The 19,357-nt window shown below is 37.2% G+C and overlaps 1 protein-coding gene across 2 annotated transcripts in view; it reads right to left on the minus strand.

Annotated features, from left to right (window-relative positions):
• Nucleotides 1-9,255, minus strand: part of LOC103036368 (cAMP-specific 3',5'-cyclic phosphodiesterase 4D) — a 216,136-nt gene extending 206,881 nt beyond the window's left edge. For both annotated transcript variants that reach the window (XM_022680783.2, XM_022680780.2), the window contains exon 1: nucleotides 9,151-9,255. The gene's annotated coding sequence lies outside the window, so the exon portion shown is untranslated. The remainder of the gene's footprint in view (nucleotides 1-9,150) is intronic.
• Between the last annotated feature and the right edge of the window lie 10,102 nt (nucleotides 9,256-19,357).

The raw sequence follows: 19,357 nt of genomic DNA on the forward strand, positions 1-19,357 counted from the left end.
AAATTGAATCACCCAGGCTCCACCCCTCACCCATCAACACCCAACAGAGCCCCACCCACTAGATCAGTTAAAGAAACATTTCCATTTTGGTTTGCTGTTTGAGAAGCTCAGACAGTACACAGCAGGATTAGCCAGCACAGACTTCTTCTGAGGGAGGGATCTGTACCTACTGTTTAAGGTATTTCAGCAGATGTGGGAGACGTAAGAACTTTCAAATAATTTAATAAGTTAAAGACCCATTCTTACATGTGTAAAAAAGATAATATTTTTCTACGTTAATTCTTTTGTAAAAGTTACGCTGACCTATACTTAAATTTTCTTGCAACACCATGACCTCACTAATGTCTGCACAGTAGAGACAGTTACTCCATGGAAATGTTCTAGTCTGGGCTCAAATTCTGCCTGCAGCTTTCAAACACTCACACACACACACACACACACACACACACACACACACACACACACACTCCACCACACAAACACCCACACACACACACACCACACACACTCTACCACACACACACACACTCTACCACACACACACACTGCATTATGCCGTGCAAGAAGCCCAGAAAAGGAGTTTGAACAACATTTGTCACCTCAGCCGAAACAAACCGAGACCACAGACACTGCAGAACAGACGAGCTGGCATTCTCTCCACACACACACACACACACACACACGACTTCTGACTACAAAATATTGTTTCTGTTAAATACTCTACATTGAAACGGATTGTTTGGCAAATGGCAATTGTTTTACTTTATTTTATTTTATTTTATTTTATTTTTTTAAAGTGTGTATCAGAATAACAGCTGTGTTAATCCGTGTGAAATGACAGAAAATTATAGAGTTTTAAAATAAAGAATGCTTTATTTTGTGATTAGCTTTTTAAATCGGAAAATCCATTATTAAACATTTTTGTGTGACCAAAATTAAATTTTCCATATATATATATTTGTTTTTGAGAAACAAAAAAATACCAGGTGAATTAGCATAACAACAGTAATTTTGTGTGAAATTACATTTTTTATCACATAAACTAATATTTTCTTTTACAGTAGGAGAGTTAGAGAGTTGAGAGTTGTTTAAAAGAAGATTACAGTGCTGGTGATTCTGTATCTACTGTAACTGTAGATTAATTCTTATTTATAAACACTAATACTAAAAACATAAACTGAGAGAAATCTATTCATTCTATTCTTTCTACTGTGAGACAAACCTGCACTCGATTAATAGAGACGCATTCTGGTAGGGAGGCAGATTCGGCACGACACCTGGGAAAGGCAACTCGTAGAACTGACAACAAGTGTACAAACCAATCAGGGTGAAGTATAGAGGGAGACTCCACCCACGTAATGTAGGTGATGATGACTGAAGTGTAGTGATGTAGTAAAGTTATTCACTAAACCAAATGTGCAGTATTCAATTTACAACAGTCAGTACTTTTATTTTGATCCTGTGTCTGATTTTACAGCAAAAAACTCAACCTAATACACTAAAAAATGTAAAAAAAAAAAAAATTAACAGCCTCGTTAAACGAATAAAAAATAAGAACAATAAGAAATAAGTCTCAGATATGAAGCTGGACGTATTTGCAGTGAATTGATGGGCTGTAATTGCAGTAAAGCAGGCGTTTGGAGGCAGTGAAAGGCGTACAGCAGCTCTGGGCTGAAGATAAATGATTGTAATTGTCTCTCATGACAAGAAAATCTCGGGTGTGACGAGAAAAGCGAAGTGGAAAAAGCAGCGCGGTTAACGTCACCGCGTCTCACTTCAGTCATAATGACGGATGTTTCGGACGGGGAACAAAGCTGGTGATGTAATTTTACGGTGGTGTGGGCGGGTTCTGGTTCTGGAGAGCGTCAGAACTCGGCGACGGTGACGGACGGGTCCGACCCCGTCTCCAGCTGCATTTCTCCACAGCTAATGGAGATAATAACACACTGAACACACTGAATACTGAAGCTTCACCTCAACAATCTCTGACTCAAACACTCTCCTACAGAGCTTATACCATAAACAGCACCAGTCTAAAGCCTGGACACACTCTCTACTCATTTAACGCATTTCCTCTTTCATTTATTCCTTTATTTAATGTATTTTCTACATTGTAGATTAATATTAAAGACATGAAAACAATTAAAAAAAACATATGGAATTGAAAACCTCTGGAATATAATCAAGAGGAAGATGGATGATCACAAGCCATCAAACCACCAAACTGAACTGCTTGAATTTTTACACCAGGAGTAAAGCAGCATAAAGTTATCCAAAAGCAGTGTGTAAGACTGGTGGAGGAGAACATGATGCATAAATTAGCTAATGTGTGGTATTTCAGTAAGACGCTATGTTGTTTTGCTAAAAGTGATTGCTAAGTTGTTGCTTGGTGGTTGTTAAGTGACTGCTAATGTATTGCAGGTGGTTGCTGTGGTATTGCTGTTCTCTGTTTTTGCCTTTTTATTGATTAAATCACTATATTTAAAATATCTTAGCTAAAATATGTAAAGAGGAAGATAAAACACTGTAAACACCCACTAAACAGTTTTAAAATAAATGCTTTTTAAAGAATTTTAATTATATTTTTATCCAACCCAACACTAGATTCCTAATACAGCTTTTATTACGTTCTGTGTCTAAAATACAGGTTATATATTATATAAACCATCAGCCGGTGTGATTAAATCCCTTTAATATAACGGGTGAGAGCATCAGGCTGAGCTGCATGCTTATAAAGATACAGCAGATGTCATTACAGGGCTGCAGAGTTATGATCTCATACGCAGGATTTTGTTTCTTCGCCCTGAAGGCGAGCAATAAAGCTCCTTACTCCAGCTCTGCTGCGAGACTGTGACTCAAACGAATAAACTAATTCAGATTACAGATCTGATCAAAATAACAGATAAAGGCCGTAAACCAGCAGAGACTGGGAAGCTTCAGTTTATCGGTGTAATGTGATATTTTAGTGACATAGGGCTCTATTTTATTTTAGTGATCTATAATGCACAGGTCAATTGCAGATCATGCAGCTTGATTTAGGGCGTGTCGGTGTGTCTTTGGGATCATCAAAACACATAAAGGGCATTAAATAATTATCTTAATTAATCATGGATGTGGTTAATGGTTAACATTTGGGCGTAAAATTGAGCTGATATGAGATACACCAGCAGCTCATTTAAGGGAACAGCAATGCTATTTTATTCTTTATTCTCTTTACCTGGCGCTCCTGCGTGGCTAAGATACTGTAGGATTGGACGTCTGACTGTTGACTGTTGTCAGGGTTTTAATCAGTCAGTGGCGCACCTGCATTTCCCACCGCCACACACCTCACTTTCAGACCACCACGCCAGCCAACATCAGTGTAGATATACTCCTAAACTCCGACGCTATTTTAACGGCATGGATGCAAGGCTTGAAAATAGACTGTTGATGGGGTGTAAGATAGCAATGAGCTTTGCTTAGGGTGTATAACAACCCTTTTTGTTATTATTGTACTAAGTATGTTTAATCATCATTATAAAAACATTGAGTTATCCATTTGAACGCCAGAATATTTACTTATTAGTTACCTTAAGGCTTTCTGCACTTAGAAAGAAAAATGAGAAGAACAAGAAGAAGAACAGAAATTGATAGAGAGGCTCGATAGTTCCTGGATTTTAGTGATTTATTACATAAAAATGACAAAAACAGAGAAGGTTTTTACCTATTTGATCTCCTTCCCTATTTTTTAGCATAGCAACCAGCCAGCAATAGCTTAGCAACACCACTGCAACCACATGAGATACCATAGCAGCCACTTAGCAACCACCTGGCAACAACCTAGCAATTACTTTTTGCTAAACAACATAGTACCTTCCTGGAAAATCGCCAGGTCTTGTGTTTTTATTTAAGAACCTTTATAGAACATTGTTAAATTGTGATTTAATATGCTAGTTATTAAGAGTTAATAATAGTTAATAAGGTCTGTGATAAAGAGCTGAAGTTTGCCCACGATAAAACTCTCACGACTGAAGGAGTTAATCTAATCTAATGTTTTGATGTGAGTTTTAAACTCAACACAACTTTGCCAACTTCCTCCCATCACTGAGATTCCTAGACTTGAGAAATTGCTTCTGTAATTGGGATGGAAGGAAGCCAGGATCCATCTCTCTTTCCCAGCCAAACATCTCAGCCAATCCAGCATCTGTTTGCTCGTATGAAGCACTTGGGCAAACAGAGCGTACTCAAACTGAGCTACTGAACAGAGCTGCAGGTTATAATGTTCGGAAGTATAGAGAATAAACCTGCATGCAGACTTTTATCACTAGAGTATTGCACACACTGTTCACTAACACTAATTAATTAATATAATCAAGAGGAAGATGGACGATCACAAGCCATCCAACCACCAAACTGAGTAAAGCAGCATAAAGCAGCATAAAGTTATCCAAAAGCAGTGTGTAAGACTGGTGGAGGAGAACATGATGCCAAGATGCATGAAAACAACTGTGATTAAAAACCAACCAGGGTTATTCCACCAAATATTGATTTCTGATCTCTTAAAATTTTATGAATATGAGTATGCAAATAAATGCTCTAAATGAGAATATTTTTATTTGGAATTTGGGAGAAATGTTGTTTGTAGTTTATAGAATAAAACAACAATGTTCATTTTACTCAAACATAAACCTATAAATAGCAAAATCAGAGAAACTGATTCAGAAACTGAAGTGAACTCTTCATTTTTTTCCAGAGCTGTAAATACTTTCCTCAATGATTTATAGATTAAGACTTCCGGGGGTAATTTAAGGGGTAATCTTTTGGTGAGAGATTACTACCTGATAGACATGCATCTACTGTGCAAAGAAGAACTCAAAGAAGAACAAAACCAGTGGGTTCAGAGACAGCTTCTTCCCATAGGCTATCAGCCTTCTAAACAGCTAGTAGTAGTTATGGGTAAATGTGCTGCAGGAGCCATTCGGAACCTGTAGAACCTCCTCCATACCCAACCGTCTCAATCTCATTCTTATCTTATATCCAGAACAGAGGATCCAACATTTTTGTTTGAAACTATTTTTCTATAGTTTCAAACAGTTTTACCCCAATAATCTCCAACTTTTCTAATATATCATCGTTATGTTCACATATATATATAAGGTTTAACTACATTCCAACTACCAGCCATCAATATTCTTTTGGGTTAATGATTGTAAAATGACAAAACGCCTAAAAATCCCATCATTATTTTTTCTTATATGATCATAATTCATGCTGTTGTACAGATGATGACTGGGTTGATCCAGTCTGATGCTGGACCTGACTGGCGTGAGGACTGATCTCATGGAAAAATGCACCACAGTCGAGAGCTCGCAGTGTGTGCGCACAACATAATTGATTGAGCTGCACAGTGTTCATTAGTCCAGTCCAATTATCATCAGTCCATCCCTGTTTCAGACACCATGCTGTGTTCAAACCTGCCAAAACCACTGCAGCCCAAAAATATAACACAGATAACACTTTTGGAAAATGAAATTGAGGTGTTTCTAATTTAATTGGTATTTAATTTATTTATTTGTTCTCTATTTCTTGATTTGTGTTTATTCTTATCTTTTATTATCCAAATTATTTATCTCTTTATTATTGCTTCTCATTTCAGCCTGTCCACTTATTCTTTTTTCTGAATTATTTTATTTCTTCTTAATTAAAACTTATACTCAAATCGTAACAAAGCAAAAGATTTGGAAGATGTGAACTGTTTGATTTGTGTTCAGGAAAATATTTTAAAATTACGTTTAGGAAAGTGTCAAAAACATTTATTTTTAAAATATTTTTTTTAATTATTACAATTACAATTAGGATTTTCAGTAATGTTTTTTATTAAAGAGTGTTTTTAGGAAATGCTTGAATAAAAAAATCCTAATCATCAAGATGTATGCATGTAACATCAGGAAGAAATTTGGTGAAAATTCCTGGCTGTTAAGAGGTTAAATGGAATAGGGGTTAATGAAAATAAACACATGAACACCATGAAAACCACACACTATCTGACTCGATATAAAGAAATTAAGTAAAGTAAAGTTCAGGGTTTATAATGAGTTCATAAGAGATGAGAAGAGTTTATATGGTGGGTTTTGGACTAAACACTGCTAAACTGCTACTAGCTGTTTAGAAGCCTGATGGCCTAGGGGAAGAAGCTGTATCTGAACCAGTTGTTTCTTCTCTTCATGCCTCTGGGAAGCTGTGAGAACAGGCAGTGGTGGATTAGGTGGGTGGAGATCTTTATAATAATCGTCCTGGACTTTCTTAGGCAGCAGTTTCCTCAGGCTCCCACCTCCTTGTGAAATCCCGAGCAAATAGGCTTTAAGTCTAAATTTGACGTCTTCATAAAAACAAACCCATTTATTTCACGGCTCGTCTCGTGAAAACGATCCCTTTCGTTTCCCCTCATCACTCCGTGCTTCATTTCACACTTTCTCTCCATCATCCGGCGTCTCTGTTGTCTGCAGAAACTCATCACGTCATCATCACATCACGACTGCAGCTCCTCTATACCCGGCGAAGCTCCGGGACAGAGCACCGAGAGCGTGAGGCCGTCTCAGGCCAGAGCTGTTACAGCGGCAGAGCTGCAAAAAGCTGGAGGCCAAAAAGCCTTTAACAACCATGAAGTAAAATCCAGCATGTTCTGCTGTCCAGCACATTTGAGGACATGTTATTGGAAAGCAACCTACAGTAAATACAAACGTTCCATCACTGCGCTGTATAGCAGCGAATATCATCCTTATAAAGCAACACCTACCTGAGTACACGTGCACAGGTAATATACTGTTATAAACCCCATAAACTGAAAAAAATGAAAAGCTTCTCACAATATGGATTAGAACTTTACTCAAATAGGGCTGCTCTTCATAACACAACTGATGCTCTCAAACTCAAGTAATTAACTCTTGATGAGTTCAGCACAGCTGTCAACTGAAAGCCTGAATTCCAGGTGACGCTACCCTAATAAAGCTGACTGATCTGTAAATACGTAGAGATGTAGCAAGAGGTGCTACTTCGAAGAAAGTAAAATATAAAACATATTCTGGTTTGTTTAACAATTTCTTGTGTACAACTACAATTAGAAACCATAAAAATCATCAGAGAGTTCTTTGCCATGAGCGTGGTCTATACAGGTATATACAACTCTGGAAAAAATGAAGAGAGCACTTCAGTTTCTGAATCAGTTTATCTGATTTTGCTAGCTGATGTTGCTACAGACAACATTTCTCCCAAATTCCAAATAAAAATAGTCATTTAGAGCATTTAATTGCAGAAAATTAGAAATGGCTGAAATAACAAAAAAAAGATGCAGAGCTTTTAAAACTTTTAAAGTTCATTTTTATAAAGTTTTACAAGTTCAGAAATCAATATTTGGTGGAATAACCCTGGTTTTTGATCACAGTTTTCATGCATTATTTTTTTGGCATCATGTTCTCCTCCTCCACCAGTCTTACACACTGCTTTTGATAACTTTATGCTGCTTCACTTCTGGTGCAAAAATTAATTTAAGCAGTTCAGTTTGGTGGTTTGATGGTTTGTGAACATCCATCTTCCTCTTGATTATATTCCAGAGGTTTTCAATTTGGTAAAATCAAAGAAGTTTTCCAGAGCTGTTTGAGCAGAGATATATAGTACGATAAAACTACTTACTACTACTACTGTAATTAAGTGCTAAACTGCTGTATCTGTATCTAATGGAGTATTATTTTACTTCACTACTGTATTTACTTACTCAAATTTTAGTTTTGTTACCCAACAAGAATATAAGACAAAAATACAAAGTGCCCTATTTGCTGCACTTTTTATGGGAAGAAAGAATTAAGAGCTTAACAAGGTTCACATCTTGCAATAAATGATAATAATTATGTAGATTCCTTTAGCTTAGCTAAACTGGGGAAAACATTCAGAAAAAATAAATAAATATTCAAGTATCAAAGACAAATTTTATTTTTTACTGTAGTCCATTAGCAGAAACTTTTGTTGAGACAGATACTTCCAAACACAAACAAGGGTTATAAATATATATTGTCTCATTTATCGAGTCATTTACATCATACAATTACTTCATCTTATGCTGATTATCAATTATTTATTATAAAATTGCCTCAGACATTGTCAGATATCATTTATATCAAACCACGTGTTATATTTTTGATTCATCTCTTTATACTATAGACTGTAAGAAGCCGTCTAGACGTGTAGCTGATTATCAGCAGTGCTATCTCCTCAGTAAGGCCAGATAAACGGACTGTGTGTTTACCTACAACTGCAGGTACCACGCGGTTCAGGTGAGCCGGCTCCTCAGAGATAAACTCCAGATCTGACCGACGAGTGCTGAGGTCTGCAACACTCTGAAGAGATTTACAGAGGCTGCAGCATCTTAACCAACCCCCGTATCTCCCTAATCACAGCACTCACCAGACTTCACCAGCAGAGTTTAATCCAACTATCAATATATATTTAATATGTAGCATGTATTAAAACTTTATAAGAGAAGAAGAATAAAGGTGCACTGTTTGCTTTAATAAGAATATTAACCAGCCTTTAGAGTTTTTGTACACAGCTTTATTTTAGGTGGTGAGAATTTTTTTAAAAAAGAGAGAAATTTCATAACCCAAAGAGGAGGTCATTTCAGAGCCAACACCTTTAACAAGCAGTGCAACACCGGCTTAGTGAGTGAAGAAATTCACTACTGTGTCATCAGAACTGTGCACAGTGTAGGTCACCTTCTGATTAACTGATTAAGAGAGTGTAGGGCATATATATTTAAATATATATATATATATATACAGGTCTGGAACAAAATAAGAGAGCACTTAAAATCAATGAGTTTCTTTGATTTTACCAAATGTAAAACCTCTGGAATATACTATACTACAATATACTGTAGTATAACCAATTCTACAGCTGCATATAAAGAAAATAAATTCCTATTGTTTTAGTGGTTAAAAACACTTTTTTATGTTCTGTTTCCTTAGAGTATAACTCTACAAACCAACCATCACAAGTAGAAACTGAAAACTGACTGTCAGCACAAGGAAACATGATCCCTTCATCCGACCCTTACGTCCTACATGGCAACAGTGTGTAACCTAAACAGTCATTACAGGACAAAGAGCTGAGAGGACTCACCTGTCCTCCTCCGCTGAACAGCGCAGGAATTCATAACCTTTACCTGAACAAAAGGTCCTGCTACTCCAGAGACGAGGACATGCCCACAGAGCCTCGCTCAACTCTACTAACTCAACTCCACGCTCTCTACGCTCACTTAAATCCATCAGGCTGAGCGTCCAACCGGCCCAGCCAATGGCACGTCAATATCAACACCTACCCCGCCCCCCACCCAAACCAGCAGATCTGGCTCTGAGTCACCGTGTGCAGCCAGCGCACCACAAACACCGTATAGTGCAGCACAGCTCATTCAGGCCCTAATCAGCTCTAATCCCACACGCTGCTTATTCACTCCATTGTTTGTGTAATTACAGTAGCGCCACACCTCACCGCGGCTTAACCCCACAACTCTGCCTTCCACGAGGACCTTATTATTTATTTTCAGACTCAATAAGTCAATAAGAGCTATAAATAAGCACCATTCAGGACGATCTTTACACTTAAACATACAAGAAACCTACTTTAATACGCTTTTCATAACTACTGATAAGAAAAAAATATGATAGTGCCTTTATAACACATTTATTAAGCATCATTTATGGGCTATTCCAGTTAATGGGTGCCGTTTACTTGTTGTAATTTAAACTTTCCAAATTAAACTTTTTAAAACTTTTCTCTCAAGAAAGTATTTTTTATTTTAAAGAAATGGTCAAAAACTGCATGTTCAAATTATTTTGGTATTTGTGACAAATAAATAAATAAAAAAACACTGGATAGTAGGAGTCCGATTTAGGTCAAACCCAGCAAAAAAAATTGTGGTGTTTAAAAGTTTGTGAAGCCTTTATAATTTTATAATTTTCTATAATATTAGCACAGCATTTAGCAATTTTCATGTTCTTGCCAATTCTATGCTAAAAACTCATTCCTGTTACTGGAACTCACTCCTGTTACCGGCGCTCAGGTCGATCTCAACGCTCTGTCCTCTTACCTAAATCAATTCAAAATCTAAATCTTATTTGTTTATTTTTAAGATACAAATTTTGGAAAAAAAAAAAAAACACTAAAATGTGCTCAGTGTCCTCATGCTATTAGCTATTCTATGCTAAAAATTAATTCCCGTCACTTTCACTCCTGTTACTCAACTCAAAACATAAAAAGTAACAGGAGATAACATAAAAGTAAACATAAAAAACATAAAAAAATAGCTACAATAAATGGCGACTATGCTAATAAGACATGAGGAAATAAATTGCTGCAAAAATATTATAGAAAAATTTAATCTAAATCTAAAGGCTTCACAAACTTTCAAACACCACAAGCCTTTTTTACTCAGTTTGACTTAAATCAGACTCCTACTATCCACTCTATCAAGCTATCTGCTCCCAGTGCTGCGTGTGGGGTCACATGACTGGTTCATTTTCATTGTGACTGCAATGTGACTGCTATGACTTATAATGTAACTTCCCTTTCCATCTGTATATCCTAATGAGTGAGAGAGTGAGTGTCAGTAACAAGAATGAGCTTTTAGCATAGAATCAGCAAAAACATGAAAAATAGCTACAGTAAATGGAGGCTAAGCTAATAAGACATGAGGACATAAATTGCTGCAAAAATATTATAGACAATTTGAATCTAAATCTACAGGCTTCACAAACTTTTAAACACCACAAGCCTTTTTTTTGCTGGGTTTGACTTAAATCAGACTCCTACTATTCACTCTATGAAGCTATCTGCTCCCAGTGCTGCGTGTGGGGTCACATGATTGGTTCTTTTTGTTATGTGACTGCTATGACTTATAATGTAAGTTCCCTTTTTATCTGTATATCCTAATAATAAAAAGCAACAAACGATCAAAGCTTTTGCGATCCTACATGCAAAAATGTGACGTACAGTATAGAGTATTCTTATAGAATATAGAGTTCTTGTGTGTGAAAACAAATCAAGCGAAGGTCTAAATCACTCCTCCATCAAACAAACCCGTAATTTGAGCATTATTTGCCCTTACTACAGATTATCCAGAGTAAAAAAACTCTGCATGGCAACCCGTTTCTACAGACCGAGCTTTAACCTGCATGAGCTCTGTGTGGTGCTGAAAGTTTGAATGCCTATCTCCACATATTCAAAGTTATGCAAATGTTTGGAGCAGAGCAGAATAACGCCTCCACAGCGTCTCTAACGACCTCACGTCACAGAGCGTTAAAGAGCCCGGATCCTGGAAGCTGAAACACAGAAGAGTGTTGAGTTTGATGTGGAATGTAAACACTGTTATCGTCTCAGAAACACTCCACGCTTCCACGTACGGAAACAAGGCTGCAAACACTGAAGCTGTCACAACCTTCAAAGAATCCACTGTTTCAGTGATGTCACGACTCGTCAACTCATTTACATGTGCGTAAAATAGTATTTGTGGGAAATAACATGGAAACAAACTGTTGATTTGAATACTGAACAGGTGATTTGGTTGTTTGGTTTGGTTTATTTATATTCACCTTCAGGACTGATAAGGTTCTAGGCCAAATCTATGCAGAAATATAAAAAAAAGGTTCTCTAACTTTTATGCACCACAGTACATCAGTGCATCATCAATTATAAAGACTAATCCTGCATTCCAATGCATTCAATTAAAAAAATAAATAATTAAGAAAATAAGAAAATTCTAAAGACTACTATCCACTCTATCAAGCTATCTGCTTCCAGTGCTGCGTGTGGGGTCACATGATTGGTTCATTTTCATTTTGTAATGTGACTGATATGACTTATAATGTAACTTCCCTTTGTATATCCTAATGAGTGAGAGAGTGAGTGTCAGTAACAAGAATGCAAGAATGAGTTTCTAGCATAGCAATTAGCAAAAACATGAAAAATAGCTATAGTAAATGGCGGCTATGCTAATAGGATATGGGGACATAAATTGCTGCAATAATATTATAGAAAAATGTAAAAAAAAAAATCTAAAGGCTGCACAAACTTTCAAACACCACAAGCCTTTTTTTTTTTTTGCTGGGTTTGACTTAAATCGGACTCCTACTATCCACTTTATGAAGCTATCTGCTCCCAGTGCTAAGTGTGGGGTCACATGATTGGTTCATTTTGTTATGTGACTGCTACGACTTATAATGTAAGTTCCCTTTCTATCTATATATCCTAATGAGTGAGTTTTTTTTATTCAATTTAAAAAAAATTAAATAAGAAAATAAGAAAATTCTAAAGAATTTGCAAGCTTTCAAGCACTACTAAAGGTATTTTTACACCAACACTATTTGATCCAGTTAAAACAGACTCTGCTTGAGCAGCTGTGAAAACAGTAATCACACTCGGGTTCGAATTAAAAGAACCTTTTGGTGAGAACGTGATACTGTCTCGATCTGACCCAGCTATCAAATATACTACTTTTATTTGAGCTAATCTACTAATAAGGCGCAGTTTAATCTGATATATTAGACAAATAAGCTAATTACCACAGCTATGAACAAACACTGTATCTGCTGCTCCATGCTGTTTACACACTGAGCTCAGTATGTGCAGCATTCACTGCTTGCAGCTCCGCGACTCCATTTAGTACATTTATGTACATCTGAGCTGCACCTCCCATTGAAAACATTGTGTTTAAAGTACAGCATTTCAGCATTCTGTGTTAAAGCAGCTAAACTGCACAGATATTCACGCTGGAACACAGAATCTTCTCTCTATATTTATTTTCTTGCTCCTGTGCTGCTTCCTGTGTGAAACCATATGAAACAGAGGGAGAAAACGCATTTTCTCTGATTTTGCTATTTATAGGTTTATGTTTGAGTAAAATGAACATTGTTGTTTTATTCTATAAACTACAGACAACATTTCTCCCAAATTCCAAATAAAAATATTCTCATTTAGAGCATTTATTTACAGAAAATGAGAAATGACTGAAATAACAAAAAAGATGCAGAGCTTTCAGACCTCAAATAATGCAAAGAAAACAACAAGTTCATATTCATAAAGATTTAAGAGTTCAGAAATAATCAATATTTGGTGGAATAATCCTGGTTGGTTTTTAATCACAGTTTTTTTTCATGCATCTTGGCATCATGTTCTCCTCCACCAGTCTTACACACTGCTTTTGGATAACTGTGTATTATAAGCATTGGTTAATGAATGTACACACCAGTAATGTGGCAGTTGGTATGTTTAGGTGTTTTAGGCCTGATAATCACTACTGTAATATAGATTAAGTTCAGAGAGCAAACAAAAGGTCTACAGTTCATTCCAAGAGTAATATTTGCATGAGCTCACAGGGCCGGCTCTGTCCCCTTTAACAACCCCAGCAATAAAATAACACATTCACCATGTAAAGAAGGGCTGCTGCTGTTTGTTTAACTAACGCTTCATGTTCATACTGTATAGTTTAATGCATCACAACTGTTTTCAAACTGACTCTAAACAACCATCAATATACAGCTCTTGAAAAAAAAAATTAAGAGTTTCTCTGATTTAGCTATTTATAGGTTTATGTTTGAGCAAAATTAACATTTTTTCAGTTTTATTCTATAAACTACAGACAACATTTCTCCCAAATTCCAAATAAAAATATTCTCATTTAGAGCATTTATTTACAGAAAATGAGAAATGGCAGAAATAATCAAATAATGCAAAGAAAACAAGTTCATATTCATAAAGTTTTAAGAGTTATTAATAATTATTAATTAATCAATATTTGGTGGAATAATCCTGGTGGTTTTTAATCACAGTTTTAATTTCATGCATCTTGGCATCATGTTCTCCTCCACCAGTCTTACACACTGCTTTTGGATTACTTTATGCTGCTTTACTCCTGGTGCAGAAATTCAAGCAGTTCAGTTTGGTGGTTTGATGGTTTGTGATCATCCATCTTCCTCTTGATTTTATTCCAGAGGTTTTAATTTGGTAAAATCAAAGAAACTGTACAGTGGTCATCCTGTGTTCTGGTCCCCAAAGAAAGGAACCAATTCTTTTAATAAATAAAATCTTATTCTCTTTTATTATCACCTCTCTGATTGGACTCCTGGTGTTTTTTTTTCTGCTGTTGTATTTTAGAAGGTGTATGGGTGAGATAGAGTGTGTGTGTGTGTGTGTGTGTGTGTGTGTGTGTGGGCAGCAGCAGAATGGTTCTTTTCTGAGTGGACTGATAGCTCTCATAGATTCTCAGTGTGTGGTGAATGCGTAATCACACAGCTGAAATAGCCTGCAGCGTGGACGATGACGTGAGGTAGTGGAATGTAAATGCGTCTGGTGGGCGGAGACTGTTCAGTAGCAGAATATAATGTTCAGTACTCATCACTTCTTTAATCCTGCTGGGTTTGTTCTGCTGCTAAACTCAAATGTTTCTTTCCTCAGGCTTCAACCAACAGCCCACAGCCAGATTAACCAAAGAGAGACAGACAGCAGAGGCAGCTAACGCTCTCCAGCAGAACCTGACTCTGCTAATATCTGATATTAAAGAAATATACAGTATATACAGTATATAACTGTATAAACTACAGACACTAGAATTCATTTTAGAATATACTGCCTATTTACATTTTTAAAGAATTTAAAATGAGGAACTAAAACTAATTTTAAAAAGCTTTCGGTCAAGTCAAATCAGAGCAAATTAAGAATTCATATTTATGAGATAAAAAGTCATCTCATAATTATGACTTTCTATCTCATAATTATGACTTAGTATCTCATAATTATGACTTTTTATCTCATAAATATGACTTACTATCTCATAATTATGACTTTTTATTTCATAATTATGACTTACTATCTCATAATTATGACTTTTCTATCTCATAATTATGACTTAGTTGAGGACGTTTTTTTTTTCTTCAGGTGGCGGAAATGGGCTTCCATACATTCAGGATCAGTCCAGCTCTGTGTTTATTATATATTTACAGCAGGTTGAGCTCAGTGTATAAAAGCGCAGCAGAGCGTGGGGATTCTGCTCACAGGTATAATTCAGAACAGCTCACAGTTCTACCAGCTACCAGAGAGCCACTTATAACATCACAAGTACCGAGTGACTAATGCTCACTCTGATTTACACACAGCAGAACAGGAACTTAACATTCATACAAAAGACAAAACACTGGTTACTTGCAGAGTCTGTAGAACCGCAGGATCTGACATCAGTCATGAGTTCTTAACCTGGGGGTCACGACTCCTAATAGATATACACTGTAAAAATAAGAAACCACTTAAAAATGATGAGTTTCTTTGATTTTACCAAATTGAAAACCTCTGGAATATAATCAAGAGGAAGATGGATGATCACAAACCATCAAACCACCAAACTGAACTGCTTGAATTTTTGCACCAGGAGTAAAGCAGCATAAAGTTATCCAAAAGCAGTGTGTAAGACTGGTGGAGGAGGAGAACATGATGCCAAGATGCATGAAAAAAACAGGGTTATTACACCAAAGGACGTGAATCACCAGAATTCTAAACACCTGTTCAGAGGCCTATATAAACTCGACACTCCACTTCACCTGTGTATTGAAACAGTATTGATTGATTATTCTCGTACAGTGTGTTTCTCTGTTTTCTGTATTTTCTCTCTCGTTACCGACCATGTTTTTTTCATTACTGGATATTGCCTTACCTGTGTATGAGCGCTGGACTGTTAATCGTGTATGGTATGTGTTCTCTCTCTTGCTGCTGTTTACTGGTATTGACCCTGATCGTTCTGACTGCCCCTTTTATAAATAAGCCTGTTTTATTGCATCGCCGCATGTCTGAGACCTGCCTCGCCATGAGAGACTCAGTACACTGATAATGACGCACCAGGATCTCATCAGAGTCTCCGCCTCCTCTTTATCCTCTGCCTCATCTGTTACTCACTTTAAAAATAGTGCCTCAATTAATAGCCTGTATTCCAGCTGCTCACTACATCACATCAGCAGCACCCGCCGGACCCCTCACTGCTCACATCTCACTTAATACTAAAATACTCACCTAGTCATTACAGCGTTTACACCAAAGGTTAACACCTATATATATATATATATATATACAGCTCTGGAAAAACTTAAGAGGCCACTTCAGTTTCTGAATGAGTTTCTCTGATTTTGCTATTTATAGGTTTATGTTTGAGTAAAACGAACATTGTTGTTTTATTCTATAAACTACAGACAACATTTCTCACAAATTCCAAATAAAAATATTGTTATTTAGAGCATTTATTTGCTGAAATAACAGCTTTAAAAGTTCAGAAATCAATGTTTGGTGGAATAACCCTGGTTTTTAATCACAGTTTTTTTTTTCATGCATCTTGGCATTATGTTCTCCTCCACCAGTCTTACACACTGCTTTTGGATAACTTTATGCTGCTTTACTCCTGGTGCAAAAATTCAAGCAGTTCAGTTTGGTGGTTTGATGGTTTGTGATCATCCATCTTCCTCTTGATTATATTCCAGAGGTTTTCAATTTGGTAAAATCAAAGAAACCCATAATTTTTAAGTGCTCTCTTATTTTTGTCTCTACTGTCTCTACAGAGAGTGTGGAGCACTGAAGCAACATTTTTGCACATTTTTGGAAAGCTAAGGTCAAGCTGATTACTGCCAGATCCGTAAAATCAGGAAACCACTTAAATATAACCTGTCTGACAACAAGACGCAGTTAAAAGATCTCTAAAAGCAGCACATTATGCCCTGATTTGACGTGTTAAATTCAACAAAAGATGAGAAAACAAAGTCATTGATCATCTTTCAGTCTTGAAAAGGTTATAAAGTCATTTCTAAAGCTTTGGGACTCCAGAGAACCACAATGAGAGCTATTATTCTACCCAGGAGCGACTATCCTATTACAATTACTCCAAAAGGGCATGGATTACTCATCTAGGAGGACCCAAAAGAACACAGAAGAACTCTGTAGCTGTAAATGTAGCTGTATCTCTGTGGTGGTTTTCTATCCTGTGGGTTCTGAGTATTGAAAAACAGGGTGAAATAAGGACAGTCAGAACTACAGTCTGTATTTCAGACATGCAGAAGGTCTTGCGTCTGTAGTGTCTTGTAGTTATTTTTGATTGTCAGGAGAGACAGAGGGCCTTTCTAAGCACTGTATCTTCTGAAGGTCTCTCACAGGTCTGTCCACCTGTTCAGTGTGAATCTGTGAGGAGCCGTAATTGCATCATCCAGGGCAGGAGAGCCATGTGACTTTCAGAATCTAATTTCAGCTTTGAGGGTTATTCATTTCCTCGCACAAGCACACTAAAGAGGTGTAATTACTCTTCAGACCTGCATGCATGCGTCTGCATGTGCGCACCGGCCGCGAGACGGTCACGTCCTGCTGATCTCATCTCCTGCATAGCTTCATACACATCAAACAGCCCGGAGACGGGAAACACTGGACCTAAATACAGTATATTTACACCTGTAGCACAGGGAGCCTGGCTTTTACAGTTTTATAACCATCCATCACTTCAAAAAACAAACACTGTGCTGTTTCAACCAGTAGGTGTCGCAATAGAGCTACAGCATTTCAGAGCTGCAACCCTATTGAAATTAGCTGTTATCAATATGGTTTCAACCTGGTTTATTCCTGCTGAGCCCGGCTAATGTGTCTGTTAGCATCACAGCTACTGTATAACCCTGCCTAAGCTGCCTGTTAGCATCACGGCTCTAATTCTGCTAAGCTACCTGTTAGCATCACGGCTTTAATTCTGCAAATGTTATCTTTTATCATTACGGCTCTAATTCTGAAGGACTGGCTGTTAGCATCACGGCTCTAATTCTGCAAATGCTATCTTTTAGCATTACGGCTCTAATTCTGCAAGGACTGGCTGTTAGCATCACGGCTCTAATTCTGCTAAGCTACCTGTTAGCATCACGGCTTTAATTCTGCAAATGTTATCTTTTATCATTACGGCTCTAATTCTGAAGGACTGGCTGTTAGCATCACGGCTCTAATTCTGCAAACGCTGGCTAAGAACATAGGAATCAAAATAAAAACATAACGCTGGCTGTAAGCAGCTTTAATTCTGCAAGTGGTGGCTGTTAGCATCACAGCTCTAATTCTGCAAAGACTGGCTGTTAGCATCACGGCTCTAAAACTACAAAGGCTGGCCGTCCAAAGCATTTTTTATTTGGGGCTTTTTTAATCCCCGCTCTATTTTTAATCAATTTGATGCAATTCCTGCATTATGGTGTATTTTTAACAGCTTGTTAAACACCTAATTATAGAAAAGTGATCTAATCCAATTACTAGTTTAGGGACAGATTTAACAATTTGACAGTTATTACTAAAGCCACTGCTATGACTGAGAAACGAAAATAATCTGACACAATTTATCACAAACAATGATTTCATGGGTGCATTTTTCTCCAACTTTTTACCAGCGTTTTACTCCTAATATTTCGTTGTTTAATTGAACAACCTTCCTGATGTAATAATTTATAATGCAGTATCTGGTATAATGTATCGTGTGGGTGTTCAGGTGTACAGTGAATAATCTGTATCAGGTCTGTACCTGTTCAGGTTAATAATAACAGTGGTTTAACACTGCTCTCTAGTGGTCAACTTTCCATTTGCATCCCCCTGTACATCAGTCTGTGTGCCTTTAATTCATTTTTAAATGGGTCTCTGCTCTGCTGAGGGGAGTTTCTGCATCCAGAGCAGATCATTTGTCAGGACTGTAAAAAGTGGAGACGTGTAAAAGCCCTGCCGTCTCGCTCCTCAGAACCGCAGCGTTTAAATGGCGACTGTGGACAGAATGGACCTCTGGAAATGTCACAACCAATAAACATTCAGCTACAGCTAATGTCCTCCCAGAATGTCCACTCTGAGTTAAATCCTCTGTGAATAAAAGTTCTCAAGCAGGAGAGAGGGTGTGGTGGTAAAGTGTAGGACCAGCTTGATAATAAACATCAAATCTTGCTATATAGCAGAAAAATATACAGTTTCCATGACTGTAGATCACTGTTTGTGTGCTGTTCTGTTCAATACCTGGCAATCCAGGGTGTGGAAATGGGACTGGGGAAATGAATGGCGTTGGGCCGGTTCGGAGGATTAAACCTATACATATATCCGTGACGTACCGCACAGTTCAAGTAAGAAAACACTGGCTGAGGCTCAGCTGACCCGAGCTGCCAGAGCTTAAACTGTAAACTACGTTTCCCCAATATCTGATGTGAAATATATTCATTAACAGTCTTTTAGTAGGTTTAGTTTTAGCAGAGCAGATACCAAATGAGGAAGAGTTTCAGGTGTTATTTGACAAACGACTAATAAAACA

Source organism: Astyanax mexicanus, chromosome 20, assembly GCF_023375975.1.
Source record: "Astyanax mexicanus isolate ESR-SI-001 chromosome 20, AstMex3_surface, whole genome shotgun sequence".
In the NCBI taxonomy this organism is placed as follows: domain Eukaryota; kingdom Metazoa; phylum Chordata; class Actinopteri; order Characiformes; family Acestrorhamphidae; genus Astyanax; species Astyanax mexicanus.